General features: G+C 43.7%; 1 long non-coding RNA gene across 1 annotated transcript; it reads right to left on the bottom strand.

Moving 5' to 3' along the window:
* Positions 1–13,381: 13,381 nt before the first annotated feature.
* LOC143413899 (uncharacterized) lies at positions 13,382–14,671 on the bottom strand. Its single transcript, XR_013094457.1, has 3 exons — positions 14,511–14,671; positions 13,900–14,011; positions 13,382–13,495 (listed from the first exon to the last, which is right to left on the bottom strand). It is a non-coding gene; the product is annotated as an uncharacterized LOC143413899 (long non-coding RNA).
* Between the last annotated feature and the right edge of the window lie 1,688 nt (positions 14,672–16,359).

Raw genomic sequence — 16,359 nt, 5'->3', positions numbered from 1 at the left:
AAATAATAAGCTGACCCAACCGCCTCTTTTCTCTGTGCCTTTGAGCACTGGCCAACCATCTGAATCCACTCAGTCCCAAATGAGCAGCTTATTTTTCAAAGTGTCTCTCGTTTGTGCTAGCTCGGCACCCTGGCTTGAGATGGGAGTGGGGGGAATAAGGGTGAGGTGGGGCAGCAGTGTCATCTTAGAGCATGTCAGATTATCCTGTCTGTCTTGGAAATCCTTAGATGGGTCAGATTTTCCCTAGTGGAAGGGTATGTGGTGGGAAAATGGGCAGCGAGTCTCTGTGAGACCTCTTAATCCACATTCTGCTTTAAAGAGGTGATATGTGATTTTATTGTCACTCCAGGCCACTGGACTAAATGAGAGTTGAGCTCGGCACACGCGCTTTTAGGATTTAAAGTGTAAGGTAGAGGATACAAAACACCTAATTTCCGTTGTTAGCTCCAGTTAGCTTGTTTGTACTCCTTTACCACAGTAGCTGATTGGTTGTTAACGATAATTCTGTCTTTACCCGAGCTTGAATAGGTACTTTTAATTAAATGATTAGTTCTTACTGTAAACACTCTCACATTTTAAAAATCTACAACTTTGTTTTGTACAATTTTTTGTAATTTTCTTAGTGAATGTTGATATTGAGCAGCGTCCATGTGACCATTAGAATTTATGACAGCAACTATGAACCCTGTAGTCTGGTGATCAAATGACCTTTCTAACAGCAGTTCTGAGGGTCCTCCCCATAAGCTCCGAGCACGATTGTGGAAATAGAAATTCAGTTCCACCAGTAAGTGAAGCCCTTTGTTGCACCTGCTGCCCTCCCAGAGACCTCTGGTATTCTCGTGAATGCCCTAAAGTGCAGGACAGATGTTGAGAAGTGAAAGTATCCCTCATTTGCAGGAGCCACTTGACATTTTTTAAAGGTTGGTGAGGAGTCAGGATAGCAAGACAAACTGGTTCCACAGAAGACACTGTACTTTAGTGCTTCTGTAATCTCCTAATGTGTCTTTCATCATGCCGTTGTATCGCACTGTTGAGCTATCTCGAATTACCAGACAGACCCCTTTTCGTAGGACACGTACTCTACACTGCTCAAAAAAATAAAGGAACACTTTGAAAACACATCAAATCTCAACAGGAAATAAAATCATGTTAGACGTGGATTGAAGTGTTTGACCTACAGCCTACAGAGGGCTACTTCAAAGACACCCCGTAAATCAACTTGAAAAACATGATTCTCTAGACTCGTCCACTTTTTCTCAAAATGACTGAAAAGCCAGCGAACGTCCAAAGACAAAACTAGAAAGCCAGGAGAAGTATTGCTCAAGATCACTCAAAAATACTACCGTGGTGGGGCGTCCGCACAGCACCGCAGACCATGCCCGCCACAACAACAAAGTCTGTGTACTAGCAGCGTACTTTCTGCACAAACACAGATACCTGTTCCAGATAACACACTAATAAAATACTCGAATTTTACTCACCAAAACTACACCATAAATTCTTCGATGTTGCATAACAAGCCTGTTCTGATGTCACATGGCTACATTTTTATGCTTTCTATAGTTATCACAAATGGATGAGTCTACAGCTGTTATAAGGAGGGAACCATCCATAGAGCAGGCTGGCTTGTTGTTGAGTGCAAAGCTCAGTGAAGTTTGTGCTTTTCTGCTGAAAGGACAACAATCGAAGAATCCTCAGCAAGTCGTAAATAACTGTCAGCGTGTTTTGCCAGCGTTGCCTAAGACCTGTTCACATTTGTAAATCAAGTGCATCTGGTGACATCATTGACCTCAGGCATCATGATTGGCGACGTGAGTGAAACGTTGACACCAATAAATAAAGTGAAGATGAACACAAAAATGATGAATCAGTGGAGATCGTGGCTTGGAAAGCTCCCTTTTGAAGCCCGACCAAATTGGATCAGTATGTTTGGGAACGGCGCTCGGTGCCTGTGGTTCGCCGGGCGAATGATGACACAACGAGGCCATTTTAGACACCGAGAGGAGAGGCCTGTGAAACGCCTTGCTCATGCATGGTTGCTAAAGATGAAAAAGAGAACCTGTTGGACGGATGTGAGCTGTAAACGAGCTGTTGGTGAACGTGTGGTTTCCTGAGATCCATTTCCACGGGAACGGCAGCGGAGCGTTGTTGTCGCAGGACCGTGAGGTGTTTGTGACCAAATCGTGCTCATCGATCATCGCTGTGTATTTGGAAGGTCATCGGGTCGCTCCCGTCAGCCGTTCCCCCCGAACCCAGCGGGTGCTTATCCCTTTTGACTAAAGTCTGAGTCAAGTGGCTGACATTAGAATAACAAAGGCCGGCGGCGGCAGATTGGAGATGGCCAGGTTCACAGGTGCTGCTGCGGCTAAATCCCGCCGATACGGCGGGGAGATTAGAAGAGTCAAAAGTGATCATGGGTAATTGGTTATCTCACCTCAAGCACCTTGCAGGGTTTTATCCCCACGTAAGCCTCCTTATACCCTTAAGTGGACGGCTGCTTTGGTGGAGAAGGAGGGGGAGGGTGAGGCTGAAAGTTTGGAGGCTTTGAAAGGTTCATTTGAGAAAGTGTGAGGAGTTGTGGCTTCTGCGTCTGTATGATGAAAGAGAAGGGATACAGTTATTCCAGCTAGTCTCTCTCCCACACACACACACACACACACACACGCACGCACACACACACACACACACACACACACACACACACACACACACACACACACACACACACACACACACACACACACACACAACTGGATCCACTCCGGGGCTTCATGTTAGTTTTCATTATCAGCTCTTCCTCTTCCCATAATTGAGCACAATACACGTTGAGTTGGGCTTGGAGTTCCACGGCAAGAGGATGAATACATCATTAACCACGACTTTCCACACAAACACGGCCCTCGGTAAACAGACAAGCCGGCTGCCTTTCCACTCTCGCAAACTATAGCCGTAATTTCACGGAGGCCCCTCTCGCCCGCCGGTTTGAAAAACTTCCACAAAGCCCATTTAATTGGTAATCCCAAAGACACAGAGAAGATGATCGGAATTAGGCTATATCGTAGCGCCTTAATGAAAGGAGTGTTTTCCGTCTAATTTAATCAATATTAGAATATCTGCCAATTAGCAGCATTATTTTACTTTGCCTATGAATATCAGGCCCCTGCTCGTTTATCACAGCCTCATCTCACATACTGGTTGCATTACAAATGTGATAACAATGGCTGATTTTTGATTTTGCAGCTGAGAAATAAGAAGACGGGGTGGCGTTCTAATTACACTCCATTCAAAGTGTTGATGAGGTTTAACTGGCAAAATTAATTAAAACTTTTTTTCTCCCCTCCGTTCCCGGTCAAGATTAGAATCATGACGTTTGGAGTATTTAATCAAAAATACGTTTTGCAATTAATTAGGAGCTCATCTGCATATGTTTATGTTAATTTGAAGGAAGGCATTTCAGTCACGCGTCTTGAACAAACCTCATCACAGAGCTGTTTGTTTTTCCTTTCTTACGTTCACCTCGGCGCAGTGCACGGGACAGTTCGAGCAACGATAACGATACGGCCGGATTAAATCCTAATCTTAATTCTCTCCCTTTAACCTTCTTTACAGCCACAGATTAGTGTCGCGTATCTAATTTTCCTCGGATTCGCTCATTACCATACTTATCTGGCAGCAGGGCCGTTTTAATTGGAGATACACGGGACACAAAGTTTGTGAATAGCTTTCAGATGCTCCAGACTTGAGAGGGATTAGGCCGAGTATCTGCTCTCCACTCAGCAACACTGGAGCCAGTTTAGACACTGATGAAGAAAGGATCGAGCCTCATCTGCAAGTTTCTCCCTCGTTCTGCTCGTTTTTCCTGCGCTGGCATGCACAGGGAATATGAGAATCAATTAAAGGCACACGTAACAGAAAGAAACAGTGTGCCTTTTAGTGCTTAGGTTAATGGTGAGTTATTATATGAGTGACTCTGTGAACGTTGCTTAATTTCCCCCTCCCTCCCTCTCTCCCCTCCCTTCCTCTCCATCTCTCTCCTAACTGTGGTTAATAGCTATTTTAAGAGCAATATGATGTATTACTCAGGGCTCTCTCAGGGGAAGCCCAGTGTGTGTGTGTGTGTGCTGGGGTGGGGGCTGGGGGGTCTCCTGTGCTGAATCCGTTTAAAGGCTGTGGTGATTCCACCATCACACGCGGCCTATTCAAGCATTTACACACACACACACTGCTCATAGCTGCTCACGCCCACAGGTCACAATGTACCACACACTGTGTCTTCAAATATACATTATTTTATTCTTGCCCCCAAGAACGTTAGCTTTATTTTCTTGGCAGCTCTGCTGTAACGTTACATGTTTACACAAATGTAGCAGTTTGTCTCTGAGAGCAGTCGCTCGTTCGTCCTTCCTGTAGGTGTTTCCTTTGCTGATGTCCTCCTCTGCAAATCCTAAGGGCTCTTTAGCTTCTATGGTCCACTATGTGTGCAAGCTAGCTGCAGAATGGTTCAGTCCTTGAGAGCTAACGAGTGAACCGTGGGTTAATTATCAGCATTAACCTCTGAGAGCAAAAAGACTGAACCGCAGTTACTATACCAGCTCTGAAAGTCAAATTATATTTAAGAATTTCTGGAACATTTTTTTAAAAATGAATTGAAATACACACTGAAAATGAAAATGTAACATTTGTAATATTTGGTTGTGGGTCAGAGTTCAACACACTAACCACCAACACTGACCCGTCTCTTTATCAATGCTGCTCATCTAAAGTATCTATTTCTAGATCTATACTCCATACTGGTGCTCAGGTTGTTGCACTGTAATTATTTGTACGTCTTTATTACTTGTTTTTCTGTTTCTTTTCGCTCTGTGTGTTTTGTTTGTCTTCATGTAAACATCTGATGCGGATGACAATAAAGCTTCCTTGAATCCTTGAATCCTTGAATAATCTTTATCCTACAGCCAACACTAATAAGCAAACTAGTCATTAAAGTCTGGTTCCTCATCATTTTCAGGTTTCACCCCCTGTGTTAACTGATGCACAGATTACCTGCCAACGTAAGAAAGAATAGTTTTCATTTTAAATCATCTTAAAACTACTGCAAAGTTTGGTCATGTTGAAAATCATTTTATAGCTACAAACAAAGATGAGTTGTGCTATAAAATATACCAAACATAAAATATACCAAACAGCAAATCCCTCAAAGACAAAGGAAAAGTGGTCAAACTGAGTGTCAGAGATGCAAAATAAGAATGATGGACCCACACCCACTGTAACTGTGTGGTGCAGAGGTCCAGCTGTTCAAATAGTTGCTAGAGAGTTTGGATGCTTTAGAATAAAACAAAGATTTTAAAGGTGAGGAACAAAGTCTGCAGCCCCCCAAAAGACATCAATGACACCAAATATGTAGTAGCCTTAAGAAAAGCAACACATGAAGGATAATAACTGATCATTTGTAAAGCACAGAGAGAGCCACGGCTGCAGTTCCTGACGTGCACACGCTGTCAGAGAAGCTTCTTTTTGATGGCACATATACACTTTAATCCATCTGGACTCTGGCAGAAGCAGCTTCACACACACTACGTTGTCTTTGAACAACAGTTTTTTGGTGGGATTTATTTGCAGTCTCTTTTCAGCCTTTTCTTCACAATGTGGTTTAAAAACTTCTTAAATATACTGTCCACCTCTGTGTTTTATGATGCATTCATATTCAAATCAGAGTATAATAATTGAAATGATAATAACAGGAATGACTTCTTGTCTGTGGCCTCTGCAGCTGTAGCAAGTGTGATCCCTGCCTCAGGCCTATCAGGAAACCTCACAAAGAGCACTGACCACAGTCCAGATACCATCAGAATCACTCTGTGCTTCAAAGTGAATTCTATCATTTTAAAATGCAGCGTTCGATCCAGTCTCGGTCTTGATATGAACACTGAAGCACCGTGGATTTACCTTCAGTCATGCATGTGTAGTCAAACACACACTGGGCACAGATGCATTCTCATAGCAACGTGGGGAATCCATGGACCCAGCTGTTTGCTCCCTGGGCTCCACTGGACACGTCTGCGGGTTCAGAGGTGGCCCCCAGCAAGTGTGCTCGCTGCAGGGTGAAGACAGCCCCGGAGGTCTGAGTAAATTATGAGCCTAGGTGTGGGTGAGTACGTGCACGCCTACAGTGCATGCCACGTCTTTGTGACAATTATGTTTTATAGTAAAAGTGTTTACAGCTCGTGTATGCATGTGTGTGTATCCCGTGCGATCAGGGTTTAATGACGGCTGCAGCCCCAGTCCCAGCCTTAGTAATGAATGAGCTATTACCTAATGAAATTTGAAGAATGCTTGGCAGCGGCAGGGCCGAGTTGGCGCCGTGCACCAGGAGACGGTTCCAACACACAGCAGCGATGCCATCGTGTTTGGGACTGGCGTTTGTCGTTATGCGAGACAGGGGCCAATGTGTGCTCTGCCCTGATTGTTTGAGTATACTATCATTAGCAGGCTGGCTTTCAATGAGGCTTTCATCCCTGAGAAGTGTTTTTTGAATGCTAACCAGGGCTGTGCTGGTCAAAGGCTTTCTAGCACTTCAGAGGCAATTACATGACTCCTTTTCTCCTGCTAACTGCAGTACTGTAACTGTAAGCTGGCTTTCTTTTACTATGAAGGGAACATCGTATAAAATGCATCCAATAATGCAAAGAAAACCAAGCTTTGCAAATGCACTGTTCATTTTTGGGAGAGGCGGGGCTTCTGGTTTCCTACAATGTGATGATGGTTAAAAAAATACCTCTCCTTGCTGCGCACACTTGCATGCACATTCTCCCGTGTTTGCTTTAAGAAGGCCTTTAATGTTTCTACAACTGCTGTGTGTGTGTGTGTGTGCGCGTGCGTGCGTGCGTGCGTGTGTGTGTGTGTGTGTGTGTGAAGCAAAAGGGGCGTGTGTATTTGTGCATGTGCAGTTGTTCACGCGCATCCACGTGAAAGAGTAATTGCATACACTGAGCATATTGACAAAAGCGCACTGCACACACACACACATTGAGAAAACCTTTTACTCACGATCTCTGTCTCACACTCTCATTCACTCTCTCACTGACTCACTCACACACACACACACACACACACACACACAGTGTACGTGACAGTAAAAGTTTGCTTACTTTGTCAATGTCATCATACTGCCCTCTTTTGTCAGCAAAAGTCAGAGAACGCAACAGAAAATCTCTCCTTTTCCTTTGTGTCAAACACATCTGAGTGTAGCCGTCCTTTAGTCTCCACAGCATCAGTCCAAATGTATTTTTATTTATTTTTCTCATTTATCATCTTTCCTGCAACAATCAGAAGCACACAAAGTGGAAACAAAAGGAAAACTGCAAATTAGCATGCAAGCGGTAGCACACAACCTGACCTTGCTCTCCTTGATTTAAATGTATCCCTGGATATATCGCACAACCCTGTAAGTGTTAATCAATACTGTATTGAATTTTTACACCCAGTAACTAACCTTAGTGATCAGCAGCAGTGTCCTGGTGTCACTTTGATTTGAAGCCAATCACAGGCTCCATAAGCACGTCAGAAATAGACGGTAGCGTGAGGACGTTATGTTCAGAATGACACACGTGATCCTTTTGTGGTAGAGCAGGACTGCAGTGCACCATCACACCGTTAATGAGCTAAAACTTTATGGACATTTGAAATGTTGTTAATAAAGTTTTGTTTAGATGAATAAAGGAGGTGGACGAGCCGTTCTCTGAACATCATGAACAGTTGCTTTAATTAATGATCAGTCTGATTTTGTTCATGTGTGTGAGCCATGAAGTGAACTGAGCAACAGGAGAAACATCACAGGTCAATAAAAAACCACAGTGTGCTGACGTGTGTGTTCACCTCTATATGCACTATTTATTTAACAGTTCTGTGCAGTGAAATCAAATACGTCAAATATGCCTTAATTAAATGTTTGGTCCCCTTAAAATTCTGTCATCACTGCTCAAAAAAATGACAAATGTACCGTTTGACTGTTAAAGTCATTATTTGTGGTTCAAGTTGGTAATAAAAAAAAAGTCTTTCTTTTTTATTTTATTTTAGAAAAATAAAAAATAAAAATTCTTTTTATTATTTGTTTCCTCCTCTGAAAAATGTTGTTGCAAACATAAATATGATTTCTGTTTTTGTGCAAAAATGAATAAATACATAAAGTTTCCTTTTTTCCCAGAGAACAGATCCCATAAATTAAATAAAGCTTTGTTGTCATTATTAAATATCTGAGTATAGTAAAAACACACAATGCTTCCTGGTGCAAATTACAAACACTGCAATTTGAAATATGATTTAAAATTAATCCTGGCTGTTAAGAATTACATTCCAAGCTTGATGATTATTTCTGTAGTAATTTGCAGATAATGTGAATGAATGAGTTTGTGGTCAGAGTATCTGTTTTCTTGCCACAGCACTAAATGCCGTGACATCCGAAGCCTGCAGCATTCAGACGAGGGCTGCTCCTTGCAGTGGGGCTTGTTTCATAGAGAACAGCTCCCCTGGTGGACGCAGCAGGTACTCTGCCTCTCAAAGAAGTGTCAGTGCTGTTCTGAGTAATTTTCACATGTATTACTTTCCCTGGGAGAGAGAGAGAGGGAAAGTGCTGGATTAGAGCCTATAATCCAGCTAAACTGTGGCATCAATCAGCAGAAGCGTTAAACCAGTCAAAGCAGCCATGGCAGTGATTGACAGCTGCTGGAGAGGAGGAGAGGTGACAGCTGAGAGGCCGGCGGAGATGCGCCGCTCCCTCCACGTAATATGGGGGTCATTCCAGCTTCTGGGAAATGTTTTGATCCTGAAGTCAAATCCAGACACGTAATCATGTGAGGTGTTACAATCCCACCGTTTTATCTGCAGTCCTTCAGGGGTCCCTGCGAGTTCACAATCCTCTTACTGGTCATTGGTTCCTGGTCTGCTAATACCATGCAAAATCCAGCCCGTGTTGCTTTATCCACTTATGAGCACAATGACTCCGGTGAGCTGGGCGCTGGGATTATACGGACTACATCCACACGGAGCGGCGGCCGCAGACAGACGGCCATCAGATCAGAGGGATTATAAGAACTTCTGAATGGTGTAAAGTGTCATAAATAACTTCCCTTTGTTTTTCCCTGCACTGGACCTGAAGCACTGTAAGGCACACAGCAAGTAAGGGAATTTGATATACACACATCATGACAATTAGCCGTCTGATAATCATGACAGTTACCAAGTAAAAGGAAAAAAGAAAGAATCTGTAATGTGCATAAACCAGATCACAACCCTGAGTCGACTTTACTAAGGAGCAGTTGAACCGGCGTAGAGACTCTGTTCATTTCTATTCTTACACATGCTGTAAATAATTGCTGCATCTCAGCCTTTAATCGTTGTCTGTCTTTATTATTTTCATTCGCCGGCATTTTTCCTTCCTGCAGTTCGTTCTTTGTAGTCTCTGTGAGCACACTGTGAGCTACAGTCAGACGCCCTGGGTGTGTGAGTGCACGCATTCACCAGCACATCTGTGTCACACCCTGGCTTTGGCTGCCTCTTCATCTACACATCCAGATCTATGGAAGGTCGAATGTGCACAGTAACAACTGTTTCTGTCCACAATTGTTTCTTATTCTCAGTGTCTGTTGAACTAAAAGAGAAAAAAAAGGCAGATCAGTGCCACTAATAGTGAGAGAAGAAACTAAATGAAGTCAAATTAAATTTCTGGCAGATGATTTCAAAAAGATCCCATTTCATTAGTGTTGGCTCACGAACACGTCTCCAAAGCTGAGCGCTCGATATCCAAGCAGCTTAGTTCAGGACATGAACATGTATCATCAATGTAACAGTTTTCATTCATACAGCAGCAAATCACAACAACAACCCGAGGTGAATGCAGGGCTGCTCCGTGAAAATATCAAGTGGAGGTTTGGACTTGAACTGGCTGTAAAATAAGGCTACCTCAGAGCTCTCCGAGGGAAGCCCAAAGGTCTCCGTTACTTCTGATTTTGGCAGCGATCATCCTGTTTGGAATAATCAACCACTTCGACCATTCCTACCTCTCAGACTTCTACAGCTTTCACATCTGTGCGGTGACCAACAAGTTCCCAGATTTTATACCAAAGCATGAACATCCTGTCCATGTGCTAACACTGACGTCTCACTGTGGCCATGATAAACTCTGATGGTTCATTCCACAGGAAGATGCTGCACAAACATTTCCCTCTCTGTCACTGCAGTTGTGCTGTGACACTCTGAGGATGTTCAGGGAGCATCACAGATGAAACACACTGGAAGGCTCTCAGAAATGATCTGAAGAGCTTCAAGAAGATCCTTCAAGGATCAGCTAATGAGCCCCTCACCCGCTCACTTTTTCTTTCTCTGTAACTTGTGAGGGCGGGACGTCGCCAGTGTCAGATGGAGCGTTCCTACGCTGTCGTAGGCAGAGTCCTTCGCAGGGACGCCACGCTCTTGGACACGGAGCCCTTTGACGCCAGTGCCCGCGACAGACAAAAGGGGCCTCCGTTCCTGTCAAGATAAAGCCACAGTCGCTATTGTAAAGTCACACGGCTATTGTGTAGTCAGCTTCTCTTGCTGTTTTGCAGAAGCCCATATACAGAGACACACTCCAGCACAAGCGCACAAAAAGGCGACAGAGAATTGTGACAGAATTGGACGCTTGTACTCCTCTGAAGACGCTGCTCTGGAGGAAAATAAAGGACGGGACTTTCGGGGCGGGGAGGGGGAGCGTTTCAAAAACACTTCTGAACAGCCAGATCAAAGTCAGCGGCAAAAAAGCAAAGCGTGAGCGCAGAGAGGGGAAAACAAAATCACAAATAGTGAGTAAACACGGTGGAATGGCAGAGTGGCAGAGCAAAGCACGGGGAGGAAGGGTGTCAGAGTATCTTAACCACGTCCAAAGGTGTCTCTCCTCGCTGCACACACGAGTGCAGGTTATCACGCAGCGCAATTGACTTTTCTCTTGGTGTTGCAGAAGGACAGCAGGTGTTTGTGCGGTACAGCAAGGCAGCTGCAGCAGAGTGAGGAGATAACAACCAGAAAAACAAGCCCTCCTCCTCTTCCTCCTCTGCTACCTCCCCATCTTTTTGTTTTTTGTGACTGGTGGTTTCTCAGGACGGCGACAATCACACAATGTCGTTTCTCTTTCTTTCACCAGAACGGCAGAGAAAAGGTCACCTTTGGAAACTTGAAGCCACTTCTACAGAAGTTCCTGTGACGAAGCAGGAGGATCAGCAGTGTTTTGCACTTTGCTTGTACAGCGTTTCATCACCTTTCATTAAAGCAGAAGCTGTCTTTATGACTGTGTGTGTACGGCTGATGAATCATTTTCTTATAAATGTATCATTTAGTTTCACATCACTCACAATTCTGCTTCTTGATAATCCAGATGTTGCAACATTAGTTTTTACTGTTACGTTTGCTGATTACACTTCTAAAACATTCTCACTGGTGAGAGGTCAAACCTGTCTCTGCGACAGTGTGCACAGAAGCTCATTGGATAGGACACGTGATTATTGGTGATCAGTTCTGTGCAGTGAAGACAGATGAAATCAGTATGTGTTTACATGAGAGATGATAATAACATGTTAACGGTGCACTGGCTTTTTTAACGTCCTTGTAAATGAGGACCTGAGTTTGTAGTGTTGAGCTTGGCTTACAGAGACATTCACTCCAGCTCTGTTTATCTACTTTATTTTAATATAACTTTGTTACGTCCCACAGTAAATGAATTAAAAGTACAGATGCTTTGTGGATGGTATGATGCAGCCGAGTACATTCATTAGAATTTGAAGCTGAAACGAGGTTTGTGCTTCCTCGTATAAATATGACGTGAGGTTCAGTTAGCTTGGCACAAAGATTTGCTCTTATACACTTGAGAGACTATCAGGTTACAGAGTATTTCTGACACAAGTATTCGTACTTCTGTTTACCATCTTTTTTCTGCCACCTCTGACACTAAAATGTTTTTTGTCTTTTCCACTTTAAATATTTTCTTCAAGTCGCTTCACTGATGAAACTGACCACACCTTATTAATGAGCGTTCGCTCGCCTGGAAGTAGAGAATAGTTTATCGCGTTGATCCCGCCCACTTCCTGTCTGTGGTGGAACCACACGGGCTGCTGGAGGATTTTAAGGCCTGAAAATAAGTGCGTCTTTATTTCTGTGCGCTGGTTTCAATTGCATTAGACTCACATATGTAAGAGTGTAGATTCAGTCTGAAAGCAGCTCCTAAACAGATTTGGTTTAATAATATTTAATAATATTCTCTAAATGTTCTCTGTGCTGGCTGATAGAATTACACCCAGATTCCACTTCTGGTCACAGAGGGGAGGCCACAATAACACATAATGAATGCAGCGTGCTAATAACGAGATGCTGGAAAAACACTGCTCAGAGTCGAGCCATTTGCAGATCTAATGGGAGCTTCTTAGAGGCAAATTGTCTTAATAGAGCTGCGTTGTAAATTGACCAGGAACCGCAATGACACACACGAGCATGTCATTCTGCAGGTACCAGAGAGAGAAGAAGACAGCGAAATGTGACAGCGCTGGTCTCTACATGTGGCACAAAGAGTGTTTGTGAGGCTAATAAACGTTCTCTATTTTTATTTTATTTTATTTATTTTATTTTATTTTATTTTTTTTGGGGGGGGGGGGCATTATCTGGCTGACAAAATCCAACAAAAGTGATACATCTTCCTCTTTCTTCCTCACTGCAAAGGCAGTTCAATTATTCATTGTGCTCAGCGCTGAGACACACAGCCTTAACACACACTGTCACAGCTAATGGAAGGAGCAATCACACATTTTACAGAAAACCAAATATGCAGATGTGTCTGCTGCAATTTACGCAGACATATTTTAATGTGAGGAATCTGAGGAAGGACGGGGGGCAGAACGATCCTGGGAAAAATCGAACGACACATTCGATGAATATTCGCCCGTTGTTCTGGGTGAAGTCGCCACCTACTTCAGAGGATCAGGAAAGGAAACAAGTCGAGCTCCTCTGAGTGCGGGGTGTGGCACGGAGGCATTAAGTGGCGTAATTAATAGCGTTCTCACATATCTGGCGAAGTTATTAGGGTGCAGGGGAGAGAAAGTGGCGCCTTAAGAGGCTCTCAAATTGCACTCCAAGATTTGTCACTTACAGGAGCCGTTTAATAGCTCGTTTGAAACTGTTGACCTCAGTTAGCAGAACAAGCCCATTTGAGCTCTTAGTGAATTAGTTCAGATTTAAATGGGCTAAGTGAAATCCCACACTCCTGTGCAAACACACACACACACACACACACACACACACACACACACACACACACACACACACACACAGCTTTAAACATCACCAGTCAACATTTGTTATTTTACCCAGCAGTGCAGCTTTATTTCATTAAGGAATAATTGCTTTGAAAGAACACAGAAGATTCTGACATTTAGCTTTCTCTTCACTGCTAATTTCATTGGTTTCTTCTCCACGTCACCTGCAGACAATCATAACATATAGAAGAAAATGAAAGGAAATGGTCCAATGTTGAAAACGACATGAAACTATCAGCAAATGTCAGCATCAGGGGGAAACGCAACCCAATATGATGATCCACTGGAGGAAATATTTACCAATCTAAAAATTTCATATGGTAAATGTTAGAAGGCAAAGAGGGTGCTGCCAATAGGATCCAATTAAAGAAACATTTTTGAGGGTTTTCGCAGGAATGCCAGCAACCAATGGAGATATCAGCGCATAAATTATCTGCGGCCGACTTAATTACACACGAGCGGAGCGAGGAGTAGACAAAAAGAGAGCGATGTGGGCAAACAGGCGGAGGAACGGAGGTGCGGAGAGTCTATTCTCTCTGATAACTCCAAAGTTAAAAGAAAAACTCACCCTGCTGCAGGCTCCTCCATCTGTCTGTGCTGCACACACACTCCGTCAGCTCTGCAGTCCAGCAGGAGCAGGTTAAAGGTGCCTTTTCTCTTGGTTCTTGCCGTCCTCCAGCCTGGAAATGTTCACACACACACACACAGATGAAAAGCAAAGTTGCACCGAACCTCCTAAATTCAGAAGTTTGCGCCGCATGGCAGACACGCCAAAAAAAAAAGCTGCATTTCATCCTTTTTTGAATCAATTTCTTTCTTTTCTCTGCTTCTTTTTTTAGTGATGGGGTGATGGGGAGGAGATGGGGGGAGGGGAGGCTTGTTTTATGCTTTGCACATAAATGTGATGCATAGACTCTGCGCGCTCATATCTGCCTGCATTGTACGTGGGCGGGTGTAAATCCTCATCTTCCTGTATATCCATTAGTAATGCAACACTCTAAAAATAAAGTGTGCCCCGGCGTATCTGTGCCCATGAACATGTTGCCTGTGTAATCACATTTTATAGACTTCTTCTTTATCTGTTGTCAGAAGAGAGAGAGGGATGGAGGGGAGTGCTGCAGCTCTGCGTGGCTTTACAGATGCCCGTGATAGGCCGATTGTCCACGCCGGGGTTCTTACCTCTTTTACCAAAAAATAGCATCACACCAGCAGGACGGCTTCTACGGTGAAAGGTGAGATAAGGCCCCGGGTTTTTCCTTACCGATTTCTCCTCCATCCACTCGTCTTCTTCTCTGCTGCACTGACACAAATCAGCATGCTTAGAATAAACTGCATATGTTATCAGCTCCTTGGAAAGCAAGGGGAGAGGAGACAGAGAGAGGGAAGACTTCTATCACTTAATGAAAAATAGCTTCCCTTTTGGACAGAACTTCATAGGGCTGCAATCAAGCCCTGGCCCCCACTTCTTGACGTGCAATCGAGGCAAATCAAGTCAGCATCTATTAATAATATTTCCCTGGCTCCTTTCATTCCAGCGCGTGTCCTACCACTGTCAGCGCTGTGATGGAGCACTGCCTTTATCTCCACCCCAGCCTGCTCTGTCACAGTGATAAACAATTCTAACAAGAATCAGAATAAAGATCTCCCCAGTAGACTCCCAGAGATAGAGGGGGCCCTTTTTTCTCATTTTCTAGACGGCAAAATTTAATCTAGTCCCCCAACCCCCCTCCCCCAAACACACACCATCACCAGCCCCCCAAACACACACACCAAAGCTTCCTTCCTCCTTCCTTCCATCACCTGCTTCCTCCGCTGCCCTCCCTATCTTCTTTTTTCCTCCTCTTCCTTCTTCCCTGCTCTCTTTTTCTAAGCGTCACATTCAAAGAGATGTAAATTTCCTTAGAGCTGGGACCTGATGGCGTAGGAGCATAGAGCGGATGTCAAAGGCGTACGTGAGAGGGGTGGAGTTACCGCTGTACCCCGCCGCTGGCTCGGTCCGACTAAAACCCTGGTTTGAGCGTTTGGTGGAGAAAATGTTACAGTATATGTAACCTATGCAGACACCACCCTCCTCCTCTGAAGGAGAAGCACCACCGAGCACCACGAGCTGCTGTCCTCTGGATGCTGACTGAATGCTTTCCCACTAAAGGTATTAACCTGTTGGGTTTTTCTTCTCGGAAAATGACGCTGATGAGATGATGAAATACAAGAAGTATGAGCACACATATATAAAAGTTTCATGAGTTGTAGATGGCAAAGACATCTATTATATCTTCCAGCTGCAAACAGCATATGCTTTAAATCATATATACATGAAAAAACTGGACTCATTTTATTTCATTTTATTCTGGAGCATTTTGTCAGGATGTCCAGGCATCATCCGCTTTTATTAGCGTTGCATCCAGTCACTTTATATTTATTATTTAGGGGGAAGAAAAAGTCTGGCTACTATTTTTAGATCACTTTGACTTTTGATTGCAACAGAAATGTTAAAGGTACTCTCGAAAAAACATTAACTGCATTTCATGCAGTCATGAGAGCTGGGTCTGGTTATGATTGAGCCCGACGACGAGTCCCAACTTTGTCTGCTTCTCTCTGAATGGTCACTGTACGTACGCGGGGAGAGGCCGAGCTGAGACACAAACGTAAGGATCTTTAAAAAGTGATTGATAAACACCTGCTGAGCTGGATACGTTCCAGAAGCTAAAGATCAATCGGATCATTTCCAGAGACCCACGCTGATCTGATCAGCTTTAAACTTACGAGATATTAGTGAATATCTACGAGTGGAACTATTATAAATAATATTAAGAAACAGAAGAAACAGGACTGTGACTTGTGAAGTCAAACAGACGGGATAGTTTTAATATCACCGTGTCAGACACACTGAGCTGAGCACAGAGTCACTCAGCTGCTGTTCAAGTCTGTTTACAGGGACTTTGGACTGACAATGATGAGGACCAGTTTACTACACTCCTCTGCTCTGCCCTTTCAAAGTCAAATTTATTTAAATAGCACATTTAAAACA

The sequence above is a fragment of the Maylandia zebra genome, linkage group LG19 (assembly GCF_041146795.1).
Source record: "Maylandia zebra isolate NMK-2024a linkage group LG19, Mzebra_GT3a, whole genome shotgun sequence".
Classification (NCBI taxonomy): domain Eukaryota; kingdom Metazoa; phylum Chordata; class Actinopteri; order Cichliformes; family Cichlidae; genus Maylandia; species Maylandia zebra.
Note: the sequence above shows the minus strand (reverse complement) of the source record. Positions and strands in the feature narration are given on the sequence as shown.